The following is a 19266-nucleotide window of genomic DNA, read 5'->3' on the forward strand; positions in this document are numbered from 1 at the left end:
AAGGTGTTGCTTGCAATGAGTAGGTGGGTGGGTTCTAGGGATGCTGAATTCCTATGATGCATGGACATTCCTGTGAATACCCTCTTCATGGAGAAAGCTCTGGAATCCATGTGCCCAAGGCCAAATGGCTGTTGGGGGGGGGGGGGGCGTGCAGAGCCAGGCTTGGAACTTTGGCCTGACCGCCTACTTCTTCCTCGTCTGGGATGTGTTTCCTTGGGTCGGAAGAACTCACAGCTCCATGAGCACCGTTTCCCACCAACTATGAGCAGAGCTCTTCTCCTGAGGACTCTTCTTTGGCCGAGGTGCTCCAGAGTCCCCAGCCACCCATCATTAATGTCAGGTACTAACTAACGTCCTGGTTTCCTCACCTGTAAAGTGGAGGAAACAATAGCACAAGGATGAAATGACCTAGTCCTCACATAGTGCCTTGGACAAAGGGGGCAGTGAGGGGGCCGTGTCACCAGCGCTCACTGGAGAACCAGGAGCGGAGAGCCCAGCACCTTGCATAACCGTACGGGAGTTGTCCACAACTTCAGTTCCATGAGCGTCCTCTGCAGGGAAGGCCTGGGGAAACACAACAGTCACCAGAGACAAGCCGTGGGGTGCGAGCTGTTGTTGGCGAGTGTGTCTGTTCCCTGGGCTGCCATCACAAATCCCAGATCGGGAGGCTGAGACAGCAGAAACGTAATGTCTCACAGGTCTGGAGGCTGGAAATCTGCCATCTAGTTGTCCATGGGCTTGGTTCCTTCTGAGGGCGAAAGGGAACCTTCTGTCTGAAATCATGCCCTCCTTAGCCCATGCAATTCCTCTTCACACCATGCCGAGACACACGCCGAGGGTCCAGCGTTGAAGGAAGCCTGGAGCCTGGCCCCTCTGTGGCCGAGTGCTGCCCCAGAGCAAAGCAACGGTGCTGGCTGTTATCCTGGAAAGAGAGACCTTCCAGAAGACTGACCTCAAGGAGAGAAATCAGAACCGTGTGGACCCATTTACTGCCACCTCTGAACCTCACGCCGACCCAGCAATTACTTTGTGCCTTTGAATTAGGTGTCCCCTTGCAGTGTTAGCAGATGTCTACACAGCGGGGGCATGCAAATAGTTTTGCATTGGGTGTTGCTCACGGGAACGTGGAGAATCACATTTGGTTAAGTCCAGTCTGCACCCTGATTAATCCAGCTCCCTTTTCGCTTTAACACATTACCTCTCACCCTTATCATTTCCTCCTTTGGGATGCCCTTGCTCTCTATGCCTGGGTTTCCGTTGTTCCATTGCAGTGAGTTACTGACTGCTGTTATCTCATGCAAATAAGCAGGGACGGGTGGGGGGGGGGAGCTGGTGGGAGGCACCTGGGCCAACTTCCCTGTTCCCTGGTCTCTGTTCTCGGCTGCTAACATGCAGATTGCAAAGGGGGTAAAGAGAGGAGTCGAAGGCCAGGGCAGAGCCCTGGCTGGGTCAGCCTGGGCTGTTTCTGCGCGGCTCGGGGAAGTCAGCAGCGGCTGGCCCTCAAGCGAGCCAGAACCTGCTTCCGTGACCAACCGCTCCCCTGCCACTTCCCACCTTGCAAGAGGACAGTCCCAAGTCTCGGCCCTCGCTGCCTCCCAACCTCATGCCCACCCTTCCCCTCACTGGTCTTCAGTCATTTGCTCGTACCATTCTGTTGCCTCAAGTGCTCTTCCCCTAGAAGGGCCCAGGGCTGGGCGCCGTCTGTTCGAATGTTCTCTCCCCAGGGAGGCCCTCCCCGCCGACTTTGTGCAAGATGGCATCTCACCAGCTCACCGTCACTTGTCCTGGCCTGTTCTGCTTTTCCTCCTAGCCCTTTGTACCACTCACCTTAGTTCTCTCTGCGTTGTCCGCTGGCAGCGTGCCCCGGAGGCCTTGACCTTCGTCTTTCCTGGTCACCGCCAGGACTGGCCCGGAAGGGGCCCGCGGTGTGGATTTGAAGAAGGGACAACTAGACCACGCTCTCCCCTTTATGAAGCTCTTTCATTCTTTTTTAAAGATTTTATTTATTTATTTGAGAGAAAGAGAGAGGGAGAGAGAGAGAGAGAGAGAGCAGGAGCAGGGGAGGGGCAGAGGGAGAAACAGACTCCCCGCCGAGCAGGGGGCCGCGCTGGGATCATGATCTGAGCTGGGATCATGACCTGAACCGAAGGCAGACACTTTGCCAACTGAGCCACCCAGGCGCCCCTGTGAGGCACTTCAATAGGACATGTCATTTGTCCCTCACAGTGGCCCTGCGAGGTGTGCAGGGTCGGAAGCCTGAAGGCCATTATGTAGACGAGGAGCAGGTGGGGAGAGGGTCTCTTGGTCTGAAGGGTCAGGCGGCCCCAGGTTTGAATCCCAGGGAGCGCAGCCATAGAGAAACTATGTAATGTGCCTGGAAGGCAGGACGAGTCCACTTTTGGTCTCATAAATTGTTGGCAGATGAACTGAGATCTTGAACGTGAGATGCTTGGCGTCTTGCTGACCCGGGAAGCCCTCCAAACAGTCGGTTATTATCATTATTGCTCCTGTGGTGGTTATTCGTGCTCTCCTGACCAGTGTCCTGTAGCCGTCAAGGCAGAGTGGCGGGGAAACGTTAGCTCCCCTGGCTCTTTCTCTGACAGCAGTGTCACCGGCTGTGGCGGTGGCTGGAGTAGACTGGGCTCAGAGAAAGCAGGGAACTCATGGGTCTCACCTGCACGTGTCCCACCCGGCTTCAGGGCATCCCTTTTCTATCAGATTCAATAACGATGCTTCAGTCTTGTTCTATTCTTTCTAGACTTTTCCATCATAAGTCTTTATTTCCTCATTTCCTGCTGCATCTTGAATCATCACTCTTTTCTTTTCTTCTCTGATCAGATTGAGTTGGTCACACATTATCTTTATAACAAATTTTTAAAAGCCCGCCGCCATGCCAAAGTGCCTTGAACCCAGCACCAGGCAAGCCAAAAGGGATGCTTGTGCTGCTGCAGTGGACTGCTGGGGAGGGCTGAGTCTGTGTGCTGTGTGTCACAGGCTGGTGGCGACGCTTTCTCTAAGCTTTGAAGCTTTGGTGTCAGCAGAGAACTGTGCTCTCATTGACTTCATTTTGTATTTCCCAGCTTTTCTCGGTAAGTTTTGGAATTTACATTTTACACTGTGCCTCTAAATGGCTAGAGCCCCTGTAATCTGTCTTAGGAACTGCTTGGGGGAATAAAGGGGGGCTGGTAGAAGATACTCCGGTTTCTGCTCCCACTTCCGTGGCACCATCGTGACTTTGTTTTGCCTTGTTGCTGGGCATTCACATCTGAGTTTTCTGCGACTCTGCAGCTGCTAGTTTAGAAAAATCACCATGTTGTGTTTTTATACGATTTGGAGCCGTTTTCTGAGATTTCACTGTACATTGGTGTAAAGTTCTTTTTCCAGAGAAGCACATCTTCTCCAGACATTATCCTACAATAAATGTCATCAGGGAAAGACGATCTGATCCTCAGGACTGTACTTAGGGGAGCCTTTCCAGGAAAGGGAGATGCTGCAAGTGCGGTATTCATGTCATAGCCTGGGAGGGATTTGGACAGATTATGTTGCACTCTGATATTATTGTAGCATTTATTTATCCACTTAATATCCATTGTGTACTTATTATATGTTAGGCATTAGGCATATAGCAGGGAACAAAAAAGCAAAGTTGGTGCCCTTATGAGGTTTACTTGCAGTGAGGGAGACAGATAATAAATACATCTGTACCATTCATGTCAGACAGTGATGCACTGGGAAAAAAATTAAGCAGGAAAAGAGGACAGATGGAGAAACCACAGGGCTGTCCCAAGTAGAATGGCCAGGGGGCCTCCCCAGAGGGACACAGGAGGGCAGAGACTGAATGAAGTATGGGAGCAAGTCATTAGCATGTCTTTGGGGAGAACATTCCAGACAGAGAGAATAGAAAATGCCAAGTCCCCAAGGCAGGAACATTCTTAGCATGTTTAAGAATCGGCCAGAAGACCAGCATGGCTAGAGTGGAGTGAATGAGGCAAAAGTCATGTGGCATCTGTTCAGAAAAGTAGGTGGGGACCAGATCACATAAGGTCTTAATGGTCAGAGAAAGGAGGATGGATGTTATTGTCATTTTAAAATACATTCGTTCATCTGTTATCTTTAGGGACTCTGTCCTCCTAGAGAGGAAAGAAGGGAACATGGGTTCTTTGTTTTGCATTTTTGGCATCTGGGGACAGAGTGAGTGCTCAGTAAGTAAATGTTAAGGGGTCTCTTTTGCTTCAGTGTTACAAGTGGGAATAACTTCTCTCTGTGATCTGTCTCCTTTTGGCCTATGAGCTCGGAGGAAGGGTGTGGCGGCCATCAAGAGAGGAATCCAGAATGTCTTTAGGGTGCAGGCTGTATGGCAGAATCTCTTATCACTGCTACCCACTCTTCACCGTCCTTTCCTTGAGTGTTCTCAACACGCTAGGCGCCGGGTGGGGTGTGCGTCTGTGTGGACCCGGGGCGGAGAGTCCCGTTGATCTGGATGGAGAGGAAGAACAACAGGCCACTTTGCATCTGTTTCCAGCAGTCTTTTTTTAAATGATTTTACTTGTTTATTTGAGAGACAGAGACCATGAGCAGGGGGTGGGGGGTTAGGACAAAGGCAGAGGGAGAAGCAGACTCCCCGCTAAGAATGGAGCCCGACGCGGGCCTCGATCCCAGGACCCTGGGATCATGACCTGAGCCGAAGGCAGACGCTTCACGGACTGAGCCGCCCAGACACCCCTGTTCCCGGCAGTTTTGAAAGGACTTTTACTGCCGTTGTCTAATCAGCTCCCGACTGCTAATGGGAGTACGTGTGTGCTGGAGGTGGGAGGTGGGGTAGGGGAAGCATGGGGTTGAAATCCAGGAACGAAACTTGCACGCGGGCTGTGGCTTGCATGAACCAACACGCACGATGGCTGAGAAATCACAGCAAGCATCAAGCGTTGGACTTCTCGATTCCTTGAAGGCCCTCTCAAAGCCGGCTGGATTCAGCTGTGGAAACGGTCCTTTCCCTGGTGGCCCGGGGTGCGGATGGGGCTCGGCAGGGGAGAGATGCTGGATTTCTCTCCTGAGTGACTGCAAGAGCCAGTTAGTCTCAGCCTCTGACCAGAAACTGAGATTTATTCCTCACTGGCCAGAAGAGAGTTATTTCAAAATCTTCTTCCTCCATTACAAAACTCCCCCTGGGAGCGCGGTTGGCTGAGGCTGCCGCAGTCTTGGTCTCTCTGTCTTCGATGGATCTAGAGTTTCGTGCTGGAAATGAGGGGTTGGGTTCTGGAGGGCCAGGCCCGGGTCCCTGCCGTCCCTGAAGCTGTCAGCGGGCCGCCTTGGAAACGGGGCCCTGCTTCGGCCGCATTCTGGAAGGCCCCGCCCTTTTGTGCGGGCGGGTCAACATTCCGTCTTAGCAGAAGGGCCATCGAAAACAAACCTCCAGCAAAAGTGTGGGGTTTTTTGTTTGTTTTTACATTTCTACTTTATTTTTTTGTGTGTTTTTGTTTGGCTTTGCATAGCTTTCTCAATAGAATGCTCAGTTTTTAACCACAAATCGCTATATTTGAGTCCCAGGAAGTTGGGGAATGTTGGAGCGAAGACGGAGAAACATCCACACTGGGGAAGCGGTGATGTGTCCACGGCAGCGTTTTCTCGATTATGACCAACGTTCGTGCCCGTGTTCGCGTGATGCCTGGCCCTGCTCACGATTCTTCATGGCTTTCACAGCCATCTGAGGGGACCATCGCGTCGCTCGGTTGTTCGAGTGTGCTCCTGTCCCCCTCCCGTCCCCATTGGAACATACGTTCCATGAGGACAAGCAGTTTATGTTATGTTGTTCGACGCTTTATTCCCAGTGCCTGGCACAGAACCGGCCCACAGCGCGCTCTCACTCAGCAGTTCGTGGAAGGACAGACAGATGAGCGGTTGCGGGCAGCCAAGCCCTCGGCTGTGCGCCTGAAAGCGTTAGCTCACGTTTTCTTTGTTCTCCCGGTCCACACTCGAGCAGCGAGACGTCGCTGTGTTCCCAAGTTATTGGAAGAGGAAACAGCCTTAGAGAAGCGATAGCACCCGCCTGCGTTCCCGGGGCGGGTGAGTGGTGGAGGGGACCCGAAGGCCGGCCGTGGGACCGGGACCCGCCGGAGACAGGGGACCCTGAGCATCAGTGCCCTTGGCATCTCACTCGCTCCGCCCTGGTCCCGCCCCGCTCAGAACCTGAGCTCTTCCCAAGGGATAGAACCTTCTCTCGTAGGGGCGCCTGGGTGGCACAGCGGTTAAGCATCTGCCTTCGGCTCAGGGCGTGGTCCCGGCGTTATGGGATCGAGCCCCACGTCAGGCTCTTCTGCTATGAGCCTGCTTCTTCCTCTCCCACTCCCCCTGCTTGTGTTCCTTCTCTTGCTGGCTGTCTCTATCTCTGTCGAATAAATAAATAAAATCTTTAAAAAAAAAAAAAGAACCTTCTCTCGTGGAGGGATTATTCCTATACACGATGTCACACACCATGACATGCACTCACCCCCATGCTCACACATATTCACACACACACACTTGCACACTAACACGTTCACACTCACACACTGACACACCCTTGCACACTCACACGTGTGCACACTACTGTGTTTGTCTTCACCACACAGTCACCCACAAACAGTCTTATATTCATGCATGCACACACGTACGCACGCGCATACACACGCACACTACCTTCAAGAGTGATCATGGCAGGGGCGCCTGGGTGGCTCCATCGGTTAAGCGGCTGCCTTTGGCTCAGGTCATGTTCCCAGCGTCCTGGGATCGAATCCCGCATCAGGCTCCCTGCTCAGTGGAGAGCCCGCTTCTCCCTGTCCCTCTGCCTGCTGCTCTGCCTACTTGTGCTCTCTGTCTCTCTGTCAAGTAAATAAATAAAATCTTTAAAAAGAAGAAAAAAAGAGTGATCTTGGCCTTCTGGTCTGACTTCTTACCGGGGGCCAAGGAATGGACCCCTATCAGCTACCTTCCAATTTGTACCATAAACAGGAAAAATGACTCCTTTGGGCCTCCGGGCTTTAGAATAACACCTTCAACCTAGTTGAAATGAAATTTTCTCCAGCTGGGCCTCAAAGAGACCTCTACTAGGGGTTCCTGAGTCTGGAAGCTTCGGCAACTACCCGGGTGCTCATTAACGAAAACCCTTCCCGGGCCCCCGCCTCAGTTCCGGGCGGGATCCAGGGTCCGGATTTCTGATAGATGGCTCTCACAAGTGACTCTGAGGCTACCAGTCCGTGGGCCGGCCGGCGTTGGGCAGCCTCTGGAGCAAACTGAGGGATGTCTCCTTAAGGATAGAGCCGGCCCTTGGCATCCAAGGGGAGAAACATGCTGAGTTTCACTTACTGCAAAACGAACAGCGTACCCCTAGGAGACAGGCACGGCCGAGTCACCTTTTAGCCCAGTGTCTTATTTGTACTAGAAGGTCCTCCTTAAATAGTCGTTGAAGCCATTAGCCATCAGAGGAGGGAGCAGTAGCCAATTCCCAATCATTGCCAACTCTGTAAATACACAGGGTTTCTCCCAACTTTGTCTGGACCTTAGCAGCATAAAAATCTCTCCATGCCCAAGGCTACTGCTGAACTAATTTGGAGCGGACCCACATGCGTCATTTTTGCAACTTCCCAGGTGATTCTAATGCAGTGTTAAGGTTGTCGCTGTTCTAGACCAGAGGCTGGCAAACACTTCCTGGAAAGGGCCAGGTTTTGAGGGTCACAGGATCTCTGTCACAGTAACTCAGTTCTGCCATTGTATTGCAAAAACAGCCATAAACAATATGTAAACAAGTGGGGGTGGCTGGGTCTCAATAAAGCTTTATTTATAAAAACAGGCGGTGGGCCACCTTTGGCACCCGTGCTATAGTTTGCCAATCCCTGTTCTAGGTTATCCTCGCCTCCAAAAATCTGTGGCCAGAATCACCAGAAGGATGTTTTAAAATGCCAGTTTCCTCGTCCACTTTGATGCTCTCCTCCAAAGTCTGGATGGCAGCCTAGGAGTCAGTATCGATCAGAAACAGCCCAGAACAGGGGGCTATCCTGATGTGGGAGCCGACGACCCACACTTAGAAACTACCCAACAGTCATCTGGCTGACCCACCAAGGCGCTAATTTTTCTCCACGTTTTCCCCCTGCCAGGGCCTCTCGCTCCAGAGGTGAGGGACCACCTGGTCTGTGTCGCCTTCCTTCTGTCTTTCCTTTGCATTCTTTGCGCTTTTGTCCTCGAAGCCCTTCTCAGACATCAGTTCCTAAGTCACACCAGTGTGAGGGGAGAGGTGGTGTAGGGCCTTTCGGCTGAGCGGGTGGGAGAGCAGGCGGGCCCTCCTGCTGTCCTGCCTAGGGGGACAGCAGGAGGGGGGTCCCTTCGAGGCTGCTCTGGAGGGCACTTTTCCTAGCTGCCCTTGCCCCATCCTCCACGGCCGTGACTCTGGTTCCTTTGGAGCCCCAGTTCCAGGCCCCTGCACCCTGCTGGTTATTGCTGGCTTATTTTCACAGGTGAGGTGACAGGAGCCTCTTCCAACTTTCTGCTTCATGATAAGATACGTATCTCCCTGGCCTTCTCCAGGCTCCGGGGTGATGGCTCTGTGGAGGCCTCAGCTTCTGCTCGGTTGTTCTTAATTCAGTCTGAAGTCGACTTGAACAAGAGGGCTTTGGGAGCTTGGTGGGCTGCGGGCCAAGGGCCCGAGCAACCGCCACAGAATAGCACCACCTCCCACAGTCCTGATCCCCGGGACATGTGTACAGATTATGGAGAAATCCTCCTGCTATGAAGTTATGTTAACTCTTTCACCTGGGTGCTGGATTTCAAAAGCAACCACAGATCAAGGGCCAAGGCTCTGGCTTGGCTTGCCAAATATAGGGACGGGTTATCTGGAGCCACAGGAATCAAGATCCCCCAGAACTCCCAGTGTGATGGGGGGGGGGGGGCTCAAGTTCTGAGACACGATTCACCCCACCAACTGTACCCGTCCAAACTTTATTAGAGGGTTTTCCCCTTAAAGTGACCCAAGGAATTGGTATATTCAGAACAGAGTATTTGGAGCCTGGGGTACCTGGTTGGCTCAGTCTGTTAAGTGTCTGCTTTCCATTCAGGTCATGATCTCAGGGTCCTGGGATCAAGCCCCACGTTGGGCTTCCTGTTTAGTGGGGAGCCCGCTTGTCCCTCTCCCTCTGCCCCTCCCGCTGCTCCTGCTCTCTTTCTCTCTCTCAAACAAATAAATAAAATCTTTAAAAAAAAATATTTGGGACTTCAAGGAAGAGTGCGGGGTGCAGAGGTGGGCTTCTAGGGACAGGGACAAGAAGTCTGGGGCTGATTTGGGGTCAGCACTGGGAGGAGAACGTTTCCTAGTGCCTCCATCTGTGCAGAGCAATGGCAGGTCACCATCATGCACACGGAAAGGAGCAGGAGTCGTGCGTCGCAGAGCGGCAGGGAACCCCAGCCTCACTCCACACACACATGTATGTGTTTTACATATGCTCTCTTATTGAATCATTACAATAACACAGAGGCTCACCATCATCTCCACCAGGAAGATAAAGAAACCAAGGCACAGAGAGGTTAAGTAATTTGCTCCGGGCCAAACAGGTGGTAAGTGACAGAACTGGTATTGGACTTCAGGTTAGCCTGTTGCCAAAAGAACTGAAAAATGTCTTAAAGTAGACAGGATCCGCCCCCTGGTCACTACTGGAAGGTATTTTGAGGGCAGCCCAGGAGCAAAGGCAATGTCACATGTTGGGCTCTGGAGGGAGTTCAGTGTGGGAGCAGGTTATTAGAGTGACGGAGGACTTGGAGAAGGGGAGTTAGTGAATACCTCCACTTTCTGCCCTCTTCCTATAGCTGCAGAGCACCAGTGCGCCCGTGTCACCCGAGGGGCAGGTGCAGAGGGAAATGGTGGCAAATGTAACAGCGAAGTGAAGACTGGGAAGGACCACCGGGCACCGAGACCGAGTGTGTGTTCCTCTCCCCGCCGCCCCCGGGGCTACTGATCCCTTCTTTCAGGGCCTCTGCTGACTGGCAGGCTTTCTTTCTCCTCAAACCTCTCTTTGTTTTGCTTCTGTCCCAACAGAGGGAGATTGGTTAATATGGGGAGTTAATTGCACTGTGTCCCCCCTCCCTCAAAATGCACATGTTGGAGCCCTAATCCCCATCCCCTAGAAGGCGACCATATTTGGAGATGGGGTCTTTGCAGAGGTGATCAAGTCCAGGTGAGATCATGGTAGGCTGGGCCCTAACCCTATATGACTGGTGTCCTTATAAAAAGAAAATCTCTGGACACAGGGACACTCATAGAGGAAAGAAGACATGAAGAGCCACAGGGAGAAGGCGGCCCTCTGCAAGCCGAGGAGAGAGGCCTGGACAAATCCCTCCCTTGGGGCCCTCAGAAGGAGCCGACCCTGCCCACACCTTGGTTTCGGACTCCGGGATTCCAGAACTATAAGATGATACACTTGGGTGAAGCCCCCCGGTCTGTAACATTTTGTTACTGCAGCCCTAGCAAACTCAAGCAGTAAGTAATTCATACCCAGCGGGCATCTGGGTTCCAACAATCTCAGGAGCATTTTAAATTTAAGAAGAGAAAAAGTTCAAAGAAAATACATCAGCGGGGTTGGCATCCAGGGTCCTCTGAACTGTGGTGAGGCAAGTGCTGGGACGGGAGCGGGTGTTACAGATCTCTGCAGGCCTTGGGCTCCCTTCCACTCACTGCCTGACTCCCTCCTGAGAACCGTCCGGCTGCTTCGTTTGGTATCCTGGAAACTGAGCCAGGCTAGCACCACCACCCCGAGCAAGCAGGACTCCCTAGAGCTGTGACTTCTGGAAACAGAATGCTCCTGGTCTCCGGCAGGTTAAGAAGCTCCGTGGGGGGGCGCCTGGGTGGCACAGCGGTTAAGCGTCTGCCTTCGGCTCAGGGCGTGATCCCGGCGTTCTGGGATCGAGCCCCACATCAGGCTCCTCCGCTGTGAGCCTGCTTCTTCCTCTCCCACTCCCCCTGCTTGTGTTCCCTCTCTCGCTGGCTGTCTCTATCTCTGTCGAATAAATAAATAAAATCTTTAAAAAAAAAAAAAAAGAAGAAGCAGCTCCTCAGCGGCCAAGGAGTCGTGGGGTCACTGTCTCCTCAGCGGCCAAGGAGTCGTGTCCAAGCTCCGTGTGAGTTGTATCGCGCGGCCCCACAGCCAGGGGTGTTCTGCGCGGGGCCCTCGGGGAGATCTGCACGTGTACACGTAGCGATGAATAAATCACTGGGGCAAGTTTGGGAAATCTTTGCCAGTGTCTTTCCCTGTGTCTCCTCTGCGACAAGCCGAGGTCGTCTGTGTAGCCCCGTGCTGGGGAGACAACCGTGAACGAGTCTGACCCTCTCGTGCTCCATCTAGGAGGGAAAAGCCACAGTGACGGCGGATTTTCAGAACTGATGATCGTTCGGAAGGGGGACGTGTTGGTCCCGTGCCCCCGGCTCTGCACTTGGTGCCTGTGGTCCTTTGTGGGTCTGTTCCCATCAGTCTTAGATTACAAATGTTGAGGGTACAGCCGTGCTGCGGGCATACTTCTTCCCAGAGGCTTTTCGTGCTCCTCGTACCAAGGAGATGGTTTCTGTTTATTTATTTGTTTGTTTGTTTGTTTAACAGAGAGAGAGTACACGTGGGGGGAGGGGCAGAGGGAGACGGAGAAGCAGACTCCCCGGGGAGCAAGGAGCCCAACATGGGGCTCGATCCCAGGACCCCGGGATCATGACCTGAGCCGAAGGCAGACGCTGCACTGACTGAACCCCCCAGGCGCCCCGAGGAGATGGTTTTTACCGAACTTGAGTACACAGGATCCCTTGGGGGAAGTTGTGGAAATGTAGGTTCCCTGTCCCTGTCCCTAGAGGACCTGAATTCATGGATTAGGGGGAGGGCCCAAGGATGTGCGTTGTTAACAAGCACCCACACCCCCACCCCCGCCACCCAGTGACTGCGATGGTTGAAATGTGTGCACTGCAGCTTGAGAATGTTCTCCTGGGATACGGGGCCACTTGCTATTTTTCTTTGTATTTTCACAAAATAAAATAGAAGACAAAATTGTGAAAAGTGAAACTGGCAAATGTCAGGGAGAAAAAAAAATTATATTGCTGAAACTAGCAAGTCAATTAAATGTTGGTTGGATTAAATTGGATCCCTGCCACCATAGGATTTTTTTTTTTGAGCCTTTTTTTTTTTTAGAGCAGTTTTAGGTGTGCAGCAAAACTGAGAAGAAGGTACCAAGATTCCCCATATATCCCTGCCCCTCGAATGCACAGTCTCCCTGACTGTCTCCCTGACTGCCCCCACCCCCCAGAGCAGGACATTTGTTCCAATGGACGAGTCTCCGCGGACCCACCATTATCCCCCAGCATGCATAGCCTACCTGAGTTCACTCTTAGTCTCGCACATTCTAGGGTCTGGATGAAGGTTTGAGGACATGTATCCACCAAGACAGTATCGTGCAGAATAGCTGCACTGCCCACCAGACCCGCTGGGCTCCACCTCCTCACCCCTCCTGGCAACCCCTCGTCCGAGGCGGGTGGTACGGTGTTTCCATCAGCCGTGGGTCCCTTTCCTTTCTAATAATAAAGAGCCGTAAGAGTCTCAAGCTTTACAGTGTTTGATTGAAAAACTTTCCATCACGGATCCATGTTTAATCACTTCGATTCCTTTGATTTTTGTAGGATCGGGACCTTGTTCATCACAGATCCTGGACTCTAACCTGGACTGAGACACCACGGTCGGTGGATAACATCAGCTCTGTGGCTGTCCTGAAGCATGCAGGTGGCAAGGTGCTGGAGAGCTGTGTGGAGGTCAGTGTCCCCCCGGAGACAGAGATGTGGGTTTCACGTACTGCTTTTCTGCATTGTCCTTGCACACTGTATCGTCCTAGGGGCCAAAAAAGGCAAAGTCTTGCCAGTCGGCTGGGTTGCTGTGTGTCTTAGGTAAACTCCTTGCTCTCTCTGAGCTTTGGTTTGCTTATCTGCAAAACAGTGGTACCTGAGAACGGCTCTGAGTCGGACATTCTATGGTGTAACCACATCAAAACCAGGTCAGCACCCTGGCCTCCTTGTTCCCATCCAACCTGCCCCAGTCCCTTTATCAGCCTAGATCAGGAACAGAGTGAGACACTGAGCAAGCAGTCAGTACGGACCTGGAGATGGCTTCGTGGCTCTCAGACCTGACCACCCTTTATCAGGCATATTTCTGAAACACCGGAGTAGGTTAGAAAGAAGGAAGCTGGAGACAGTGATATTTTTTTCCCTTAGGGATCCCCTGCCTTTTCCGTCAGCCCCATCCAGCTGGGGGCCCCTGGGCCCCCCGGAACCTGGAGCCCATTTCCCTCCCACTTCTTCTGACTCATCTCTTTCATCATGTCTCAGGAGCGCGACGTCTGTCACTCCCTTCTCCTGGGGGACAGGAGGGCCTCGGGCACTCAGCTGCAACTCAGCACGGCCAGGACCAGGCATAAGCCTGGAGCAGTTCACGGAGCGGGGAGGTCCGCTTCTAGCGCCGGCCCCATGCACATCTGGGTGAAGGAAGTTTCCTGCTTTCTTAGCCACCTTCTTCCCTTCCCCGTGAAGCACGAATTAGGAATAAGGAAGCATTCCTGCTTCTTTTCCCTCTCCTCCTTGACTCTGCAGGACGCTATAGATGATTCTCTCTGCTGTGGGGGTCTAGGCATTTTTCACAGACAAGTGCACAGCAGCGCTGAGCTCGCTCAGGGCCAGTAAGGACGTTAGAACCGCTGGAGTCTCACCTCCCTCCACACCTCCGACCTCTTTTCCATTTGATTTCTAGACCCGCTCTTTGCTGAAAACCCAACCAGAGCCCTTGCCAATGTGTTTGGGAGAGAAAGCTTACTTTAGATGGGCTTTCCAGTGCTTTTCTATAATTACAGCTTGATTCTAAAGCACGAAATGATTATTATTATAAAACCAATGTGTTTGCTGCCAAGGCGATAGGAAAGACACCACATAAGCCACACCGACACAAGGTTCAGGGAAATCAGGACTTTCTACTGGATTTGAGAGGAAGGCATACCGGGTGAGAACAGAAGACGGGGATTGTTAGCCATGTATGCACACTCACGGGTTCTTAGGGGGACAGGAGAGAAAGAAGGAAAGAAATGGAGGAGAGAAACACCTTAGTACTGGTGACGGGGAGAACAGTGACTTTGAGCGCACAGACACAAAGCCAAATAGCCATTTGCAAGGGTTCTGGAATATATAGACAGCTGTGATGTTGAAATGTATATTTCCCCAAACTCTTACTCATTTCAAAGTGTTTATGCAGCTCACTACGTGCCGAGCATTGCCCCTCACCCTCTCCATACAGTAACTCATTTAATTAAATTTCCACTGAGTTTCACAGTTTCTAGATTTATGCAATTTTCACCTGGAGACTGTGAGTGAAATCTGTGAGCACTCCTCACCCAAAGAAGCTCTTGGAATGGTGACAGATCGTTCTAGATTCCAGCCCACACTTTCCCTGTTAGCACCTGCACCTCTGCCTCCTGGCCTCTCTAGTTCTGGGAATGTTTAACCCTTTGTCTGCTGGGCAGGACAAGAGCTAGTGAACAGGAAAGGGGAGGCAGGAGAGCCTAGAGAATGGGGGAGGGGAGAGGTCCAAGGGATGGGGAGGGAAAGACCCGGACCTGCAGGCAGGCTCAGAGGAACACGGAACGCATGGCAGCCTGATCAGCTGAGACTCTTTTTCCGAAGACCTACCATCTCAGCAGCAGGAGGGAGGTCTGTTCAAACCAGCAGGGCAGCAGAGAGCTTGCCACACCCCCCACTTAGCTCCCTCCTTGCAAGTTCCTCTCGCGGCCACGGAGGCGAGCAAGGAAGTTCTGATGAGCTAATGCTTCCAGGAACTGAGTAGGAGGGGATCACCTTTCTTGCCAGGGCACTATCCCACTCTTTGACGGGTTGGTTTTGAAGAAGGACCAAACTCAGGCTTGACGCAACAGAAACAGGGCACGCGGTGGCATTGCTTTGACCCTGGGACGTGCGTCTGTCCATCTCCAAGGTCCCTTGCGGCCTTCCTTCCCCACTTGGCACCATCAGTGCCTGTGTGGGACCGACTGTTGGGAGGTGAAATTCTTCCCAGGAGCCCTTCGCTGTGGCCCCTCTTGCTGGTTTTGAGGGGCCTGGAGCCCAGAGGAAGGATCACAAGGAAAAAGCAAATCAGAAGCCTATGAAGAGTCAGAGATCAAATTCCAAGAGGTCATACTCAGAGGGCCGGAGGTAGGATTCTTTGGAAGAGTTCCGAGCCTGGTTTGGATGGAGCAGAGAGTGCCCCAGGCAGCTGTGGGGAAAGGTCTAGGAGGCATGTGCTTCCCTTCCACGCTGCAGGCTGGGGGCTGGGGGCTGGGGGCAGGGGTCAGAGGCAGGTGGGCAGACGTCCCTTTTCCCTTGGTTTCCTTCCAGAGTGTGGCAAAAAGTCTCTCGTTGCTGTTAAACGACCCAATTCATGACAAGTGCCTAACAGAGCTCCGGATATAAATATTCATTAGGTTGGCTTCTAGGATTCTGTTTTGTTAACCAAAGTCTTTAGAGGTCATAATAAAATTCACTACTGGAAGTTGGCCCACTTACCAACAAGCACATGGTGACATTTGCTTGAGGTAGCAGGAAATAGCCGGATACGTTTTCTTCACCTGAAATGGTCGTTCTGGAGCCCGGGTTGGTGGGCCGTCTGCATGGCACCTGAGTACATGCTGTTGAGTTTGGGGAACCATAGAAAACTCTAGTTTCGGGTTTGGTGGTTTGAAAGAGGAGTCACCGAGAAGGTGGCACTTGTCTTTGGCTGTTCTCCGGCAGTAGTCTGACAATGACCTGGAGACGGAATGGAAGACGCTTGGTATATACATATTTGAACTCCAAGTTCCTTTGGTGTGTCTCGGGGTAGGGTGGGGGAGTGGAGGGGTGAAGAGCTGGGAGGTAGATAGTAGGGGGCTCCTCCCTATGGAGTCATCCAAAACAGTATTCCCTAACTGTAGGCACACCCCAAATTATATGAAATGGGCTAAAACCTTTTGGGATTCCTTGCTCTAGGAGAAGCGGTGACATGATAAAGTTCTTTTTTTTTTTTCTTGAAGCCATTTCTCTCACGCCACCTCCTTTGACGTGGCTCTGTTCCCAGGAGCCTTGCTTGTCCAGAGGTCTGGAAAAAGCAAAATATCTTAGAAGCTGGAAAACCAGACTGGAATCGGGGTACGCCCCTTCCTGGCTGGCTCCCCCTGTACACGCTTGTTCCCCCCGCCCAGACTTGGTTCCTTCCTAAGTCACCCTGGCCCCATGTCCCATCTCTGCTGCACTGGGGCAGCCGCTGACTCCTGCCACGACCAACAGGAAGCCTCAGTTTCAGGAAATTTGAAGTCAGGGTAGAAAGGGTCTGTGGGAGCGGCAACCCAGCACGTAAGGGGGCTATCTGTTCTCCGGGGTGCAGACCGATCTGCTCTAGGAGCCACGATCCAGCGGCCAGATGCTCAAAGGCAAGGCTTTTATTTCTGGGGTGGTGGAGAAACCGAGTCAGAGGCTCAAGGAGGCTTGGCATACAGTGAACACTCCACAGATTGAAGGATGATTTGGTATCAGCAATCCCATACTTCAAATAATAGGGACTCATGCGTAGTCAAGGTTCTTCTTACAGTAATCTCATGCTAATTATATGATCCATTTTGCAAAATAATATTCTAGATAAAGACCTTCATATTTGGACCTGGCTGCATTTATGGCTGCGGTCCCCTTCCCTTTCCTCCTGCTGGCACATTTGTTCTCAGTTGTCTATACTTGAGATGAAAGACTGGGAACAGTGCTGCTTCTTTTATTTCATGTATTCATGTATTCGCGCTTCACGCAATGTTATGCATACTCACTCAGCCTGACTCTAAGCCCTTGGAGCATAAAGGTAAAAGAACACGACTCCTCCCTTAGAAGAAAGAAAGGAGCAGATAAACAACCCCAATGCCATGTGACGGAGTGCCAGAATCTTCTGGTGTGATCAGGAGAGGCTTCTCAAGAGATGAGATCCCAGAGCAGAGACCCCTTCCCCGCCCAAGACAGGCAAGAAGGCGGAGGAAGATAAGGTTAGAGACGAGCTATTTCAGCCCAAATGTCAAGGCACCGAGGTGGTCAGAGCAATTACAGATGGCTGGAGTATCACACGCAAGGAGAGCCATGGTGACAGGGAGCCAGACAGGAGCAAAGGGGCCAGGGTCCCAGGAAGTCCAATGCCATGAGAAGAAGAGCACGCTTCACCCTGCTGTCAGTAAGGAGCCAGTAAAGAGCTTTACCTGCATGGGGATGAGAGGATCGGGATTGCAGGCTGGAAGGGTGACTCTGGCGTCATGCAGAGGGTAACGTATAGCGAGTTAGGCTGGAGGCAGAAAGACCAGATAAGGACATTCTCCAAATCCCAGGCAAAGGAAGCTGACAGTAACGATGTGCAGATGGAGGTGCCAATGGGGTGGGGGGCAGTGGTTGAGAGATTCCGGGATCAACTAGATTTAATTTTCAATTACATGTGAGTGAGTAGGGGAGCATTCAGCATGCCTCTTGGTTTTCTTACTCGGACAGTGGTGGGTGGTTCTATTCATGGAGGGAGACAGAGAGGTCATGAGGGAAGCCAGTAGTTAAGGGGGGGTCTCTGAGGCGCTCCAGGGAGGTCTTGGTGGAGATGTCCAGCATGCTGTTGGCTCTGGGGGTACAGAGCCCAGGGGAGAGTGTGCATGGGGATAGTCATTTAGAAGTCGTTAGCATGTGGGTGGTGGTAACCGTCTCAGTGTGAGTAAGTTCCCCCCTGGGACAAGAGGTAGTGGCAAGAGAACTGAGTCTTGGAAAACAGCCACATTGGCAAGATGGGGAGAAAAAGTGAAGTTTCCATAGAGCTAAGGGGGCGCGATGGGCGTAGAAGGGAGCTGGTTAGGAAGTAGTGACCAGGGTCCGAAAAGGAAGCGGGAGCATATCCAAAGGAGGATGCATAGATAACACGGAAGACATAGCAGAAAGGGCAAACAGGACCGCCGAAAATCACTCTTACGTCGGGGAGTCAGGAGCCCGCGTGGACCTTGGAGCGAGTTGCTTTGGTGCAGAAAAGGAGGGGACACATCCAATGAGCTGAGGGGCATTGACAGCGAGAAAGTAGCTACCCTAAATGTAGGCTTCACTGCAGAAAACCTGGTAGTGTGCATGTGGGGAGATAGACCGGCGATTGATCAAGGAATAGGTAGAAGATAAGCAGACAATGAACCGTATTTAGAGGGGATGCAAAGTTAATAGACCCTTCAAGATAGAAAACTCTTGAATATGCCAATAGACCAACAGGAAGAAGTCAACGGAGAGAGAGAAGGAAAAAAATGCAGGGAGGTTATCGGAGAAATGGGCACGATGTGTGGGTTTTCTTGGATGGAAGGCAGGTACCACTCGTATTAGAGACGCGGGAAGGAGGTACAGATGCAGTGAGGGTTGGGCACCGAGTGAGGAAGTTCACGTCTACTTGCCTCTTTTTTCTTTCCTTTTGTTTTTGGCGAAATAGGCAAGATCCCCTCCCCTAGGAAAGATGGCAGAAAGGGCTTCGATCCTGGCATTGCTGTGAAGAAAACGGGGGGGTGAGGTTGGTGAGAAACTTGTGAGAGGATGGCTTAGCACTAAGGAAGTCACGCTGGCTCTTGGCAAACGCTGCCGTCCTGTCTGTGTGGGGGTCTGTGAGCCAATCTCAGTGGTCCTGGGCCCCCGGGAAGTGGGGGCAGAGCAGATCTGTGGTTGGCCTGGCGCACGAGCGGGGCTGGAAGCGGAAAGACCTCATCACTGTTTGAGCTGTTGGCAGGAGCGCGGCCTTGGCTGGTTGGGCTTACCTGGGAAGAAAAGGACAGGAGGGGAAAGGTGACAAAGTGAGAGAAAAGGGAGGAGTCCAGAGTCTGAAGAGCATGACGAGGTGAGAGATTGAGCAAGAGAAAGAGCTGGAAAGATGGGACACTGTGTCAGGGATCTCAAGTTTTAAATGTCAGAGGCGGGACTGTTTTGGGATGATGGCAAGTCCAAGACTCGGCCATAAAAATGGGTCGGTGAAGAGCAAAGACAGTGACAAGCATTGAAACTGGGGTCAAGAAACCAGAAAGCTATAGTGCCCACTGGACTTCAACCACCTCTGGGACACTCGCGGGGACTGTCTTGGGAAGAGGCCACAGGGCAGCAGGCATGACACTGAAGGGCTCAGAGAACTCAGAGACGAGTCTCATGTAATTAAAAAGTCTCTATAGTCAGAATTCTTGATC

General features: G+C 52.1%; 1 long non-coding RNA gene across 2 annotated transcripts in view; it reads left to right on the plus strand.

Moving 5' to 3' along the window:
* Positions 1-19266, plus strand: part of LOC123803115 (uncharacterized) — a 153958-nt gene that overhangs the window by 56220 nt on the left and 78472 nt on the right. For both annotated transcript variants that reach the window (XR_015721248.1, XR_015721249.1), the window contains one exon: positions 12671-12799. This is a non-coding gene — a long non-coding RNA (uncharacterized LOC123803115). The remainder of the gene's footprint in view (positions 1-12670; positions 12800-19266) is intronic.

The sequence above is a fragment of the Ursus americanus genome, chromosome 23 (assembly GCF_024610735.1).
Source record: "Ursus americanus isolate L20-20 chromosome 23, mUrsAme1.1.p, whole genome shotgun sequence".
Lineage (NCBI taxonomy): Eukaryota > Metazoa > Chordata > Mammalia > Carnivora > Ursidae > Ursus > Ursus americanus.